General features: G+C 48.6%; 1 protein-coding gene across 1 annotated transcript in view; it reads right to left on the bottom strand.

The window, feature by feature from the left end:
• Positions 1 to 5000, bottom strand: part of LOC311351016 (FH1/FH2 domain-containing protein 3-like) — a 47981-nt gene that overhangs the window by 25453 nt on the left and 17528 nt on the right.

Here is a 5000-nt window from a genome sequence, read left to right on the forward strand (position 1 = left end):
ATTTTTCCACGGGCCGCTGTGGCCCAGCAGGAGCTCCACACGTCCACACACACCTCGCCACCGGTGTCCCCCACATCCACACACACACCTCGCCACCGGTGTCCCCCACATCCACACACACACCTCGCCACCCACCGTTGACCCTTTTTCGTAACTTTGAAGTGCCTCGGAAAAGGGCCCTTGGATGTCCCCAGGAAACACAGCTTGCGTTTGGTCTGAGCAGAACGTTCAGTAGAACCATTGGCTGGACTGGAGAAGACAACAGATTTGATTCTGTAGTCTTTTTGATTCACGTCTCACATTTGTAACCGTGACAAAGACACTCGTGCTTGCAGCCTGCGCACAAATCCATTCCGCGGGACTCTAGAAGTCTAGAACGAGTTCATCTGAAGCCAATCCATGTTTCAGAGAGCCATTACTTAAACGTATGATTAACTTCAATTGGATCGTCTAAACGACTCCCTGTTCGTAAATGTCTCTGTTTAACCGAAAACATCGTCAGTCAACCGTTAATGTTAATGAGTGGTGGCGTTAACGAGTGCATTAGATAGCTACAGCTGACTCATCTGCTTTCCAATTCAAACCGAGCCCCCTCCACAATGACACCGCCCCGCACAAAGAGGAGGTCCCCGACGGAGGGCGTCTCCATGGCAACAGGCTCTGCAGGGGGCTCCATTTAAACGCCGTCCACTTGAGCAGGTCAGAATGCTCCTCAAATCATTAACCCTGGAAAGGCCCCTGAAGCTGTCGTGGTTAACAAGACTCCCCAGTGGGCCGCTGGCGATGTTAGCAAACTAACAGAGGTAGAAGGTAGAGGAGGGGGGGGGGGGGGTAGGATGAATAATTAGACACTGTGTCGCTGTTGCACACCAAAGGATTCAGGCTGTGTCCGATGAAAACACACACAAAGACTGACAAATGGTTGCACCAGTTTAAAAGAATGAAACTGTCTTTCAATATCTGGATGTTACAGTCACTGCTGTTACTCTGTTTTTCATGTTAACCCACAATATTTTATGTCAACAAGTAGTAGTAGAGCAAAATGAAAGTGCTCCTTCGAGCATGTCATATATATTTATGGGGTGTTTCATGCATTCCAGAATCTGCCTCGGCCCAGTGGTCTCACGGCCGACTGCCATCTGGTACGACGGTGGAACACAGTCAGGGTATGTACACGTTCCTGGAGCCTTCTTTAATGCGTGTCTTACATACGTGTCCTAATGCCCAACGTCTGCATCAAAGCAGCAGAGAGTGAGGGTGGCGGCGGCGTTGGGGGGGGGGGGGGGGGGGAGTAACCACTGGGTGCAGACGGACGGCTGTGAGTCTGACTGTTGCCTTCTCCTGCTTCAGTGACACTCAGTCCAGTCAAACCGAACCACAAAGACGAGCCATAAACCGTGAGCCGGAGAGAAATACCGAGAGTTAGTCCATTGAATTAACAGATGGATTCAAACAACTCATACATTGAATCAAAAGCCTTAAATCGAGGCCCAGACATGCTATAGTTTACCCTCGCGAACGTTGATGCATATCTTAAACTTAAAGTTTAATTAAGTAATCCGTCTTTCCGTCGGAATAGTGGGCCGTGACTATGCTGTGCGGAGGAGGCTCCATCCTGAGTGCTTTAACAGCTCAGATCAACTCTTAATGTAAACAGACAGAAATGTACAATGCTCTCTGTAAAAACAAACCAGGGTATCTCTAGTCTCCTTCCTCTCTGCCCTGTATGAAATCAGTATCTCCTGAGGAAACACACCTGTCCAGATCACCCAAAACAGGGCGGTGACTTGAAATGTTTTGAATGCCCAAAGATCTTCTACAGTAAGACAGTAATAGCACATGTAACTAATCCCAATCAGTCTTTAATTAATCATTGAACCCTTCCCTATACCTACTTTTGTTTTTATGTTTAATAAAAAAAAAATGTAATTAAAAAAATAACTTCTTTGGACCAAAAACCAAAGTCATGGCTCCTCCACCATGAGGCCTGCATGTCCTACTGGGTAACCATGGAGACATAGCCCCTTCCCCACGTGGACGTAGCCCCTCCCCCACGTGGACGTAGCTCCTCCCCCATGTGGACGTAGCTCCTCCCCCATGTGGGCATAGCCCCTCCCCCACGTGGCCCGGTCTCCCTGTAGCCCCCCCCCCCCCCCTCCTCTGAGTGGTGACTGGCAGCTCTGCGTGGCCTCACAATAGGAACCAGATGGGTTCTTAATATAAACGATGTGCATACCTTTTATACGTTTGTAAGCGAGAACATGCCAGCCTGTGTTTGCGTCCGTGTCTGGTTATGTTACAGGAGACCTGAATGTATACATTTGCGCGGCAAAATGTTTAGAGCATATAACCAGTTGTTAAATACAAATTTGAGCCCCGCTGTAATAATTGGCAGTGTGTGTGTGTGCGGGGGAGAGAGGCACGGTTTATCCATACAGGAGAGCGAGGCCGTACCCACAAGCTCCAGATACAAGTTCATAGAAAACATACATCGTATAAAGTTTGTAAGAAAATAAAGCCCTATAAAACGAAGGTATATATAGATAGAGCGTCAATCTATGTGGGTCAATGAATCAACCAAAATCACATCCTTTAACCGATACGTTCTGCAAATAAATCAGTTACATGTTGCGAGCTACGCCGAGCTACGCTACACCTCACTGAGTCGCCCGGCGAGGGAGAGCGGACACAGCAGTTACTTCACCTTTTTGTATTTAAAGTCTCCCGCTGACAACACAGGGACGGACTCAACCGCCCACGTTAAACCTGACTTCTGTTCTCTCCTTCAGACGTCCAACGTGGCCCCCCGAGTCCACAATCCTACTTTGGCTCGCACTTTTTGCGGAGCCAATGACTGGGCGAGCCCGAGCCATCGGACCGGACTGCGTCTGCCCGTGGTTTCCATGTTCCTCGTATGTTTCGAATCACCGCCCCCCCCAGCCCTGCGCCCCCCCCCCACCCCACCCGCAGGCTGGTCCCCAGGCACTCGGACATGATGCAGTATTAGATTGGATGGCTGGAATGCAAATAGAAGGCCTGACACGACAATAAGGGCCGGCTGCGATGTGGGAGGGCCTTCCCGAGAGAGAGCGGGCGCTTCATCCAAACACATCAAAACCCTGAACGTCATCGCGGCGCTGCACCAGACCTGCACCTTGTGAGCAGACTGTCAAATGTAACCCAGGTCTCTGTTTAATTGGCTACTAAAAACATGAGCTGTTTTGGCTGCTTATGGAATGATAACAGATGGATTTCAAACTGAGATCCCGCATATTAACGCTGGATTGTTTTGGGTGATGAAACCCTAGCAGGGAGCCGGCCGATGGGAGCGCCAGATAGCAGCCGTTCACAACGTGAGCCTGCAGGCCGTCAGATGTTCATCTGCGTCGGCCGTTGTGCCGACATGCCCACGACACAACCGCTGCACGCACGCACGCACGCACACGCAGGCACGCACACACACACGCACGCACGCACGCACGCACGCACGCACACACAGACACACACAGACACACACACACACACACACACACACAGACACACACACACACACACACACAGACACACACACAGACAGACAGACACAGACACACACACACACACAGACAGACAGACAGACAGACAGACAGACAGACACAGACACAGACACAGACATACACACACAGACACACACACACACACACACACAGACACAGACAGTCACACACACACACACACACACACACACACACACACACACACACACACACACACACACACACACACACACACACACAGCATACACACCCATAGAAAAACAAACACTAACAGGCCTATGTGTCAGCCTCATGCAAAGCTTGCTCACAAACACAGAGCACTATAAATATGTAATATAATATTATACTATAACTCTATCATTAACTTTAGTACTATACTGTACTCAACAATATTATACTATAGCTACACTACATTTTATTCTATTCTATTATTCTAACTCTACTTTAGTTAACTGTAGTAGAGTTAGAACCGGCCAGCACAACCTGTTACCTCTGTGGACAGCGGCTAAAGCTAAAGTATAAAACCTTTGTGATAGCGGCTAAAGCTAAAGTACAAAACCTTTGTGCTAGCAGCATAAAGGTAAAGTCAAAAACCTTTATGAAAGCGGCTAAAGCTAAAGTACAAAACTTGGTGGATAGTAGCTAAAGTACAAAACCTTTGTGTTAGCGTTAGCGGCCAACAGGCAAGGTCATTGTCACCACCGCAGGCCGCTGTGCAGGACAGACAAAGAGAGACCAAGTTCAAACTGAAAAAATAAACGCAAGATACTGTCCCGTACAGATAACAGATAATTGCTAACTGTGATGATACTTTTCATCAGACGCTAACGTTAAAGAATTACAGTCGTATTTGAAATAGAAGAAATATATATATTTTAATTTAACCTTTAACCTATTTAATTTAACCTTTATTACTCAACGTCCCATTGAGGTGGGGCACCTCTTCTGCCAGAGAGAGCAGATAGCAGAATATTCACAATAACATGACACCTACAGGCGCAGGGTTTACCCTTGAGTCTGGAGCTCCAGCGTGGGCTTTTAATTTGAAATGCGCAGTACGGTCACTAGTCCTTACACAGGCCAGGCCCTTTACACTCATAACACCTGTACAGGACATAGAGTCTGGGCTTCAACATCTACATCATCCTCCTCCTCCTCCTGACTCCCAAGACGAGGTTAACCTTAACGTCGTCTGCACTGCGTTTATATTCAGGGCATTTAGCAAACACTTTTTTTATCCAAACTGACTTACAACGGCTCACACACACATTCACACATTCACACACCGACGGCGGAGTCTGCCACGCGGGGCGACAGCCAGCGGGTTCAGGAGCAGTCAGGGTGAGGGCGTCTGGGCTCAGGGGACACCTCCACACTCACAGCTAGGAGGAGGAGGAGCCGGGGATCGAACCAGCGACCTTCAGGATACAAGTCGGCCCGCTCTACCTGCTGAGCTAAGCCGAT

This window comes from Micromesistius poutassou, assembly GCF_964030765.1.
Source record: "Micromesistius poutassou genome assembly, chromosome: 8".
NCBI classification, from domain to species: domain Eukaryota; kingdom Metazoa; phylum Chordata; class Actinopteri; order Gadiformes; family Gadidae; genus Micromesistius; species Micromesistius poutassou.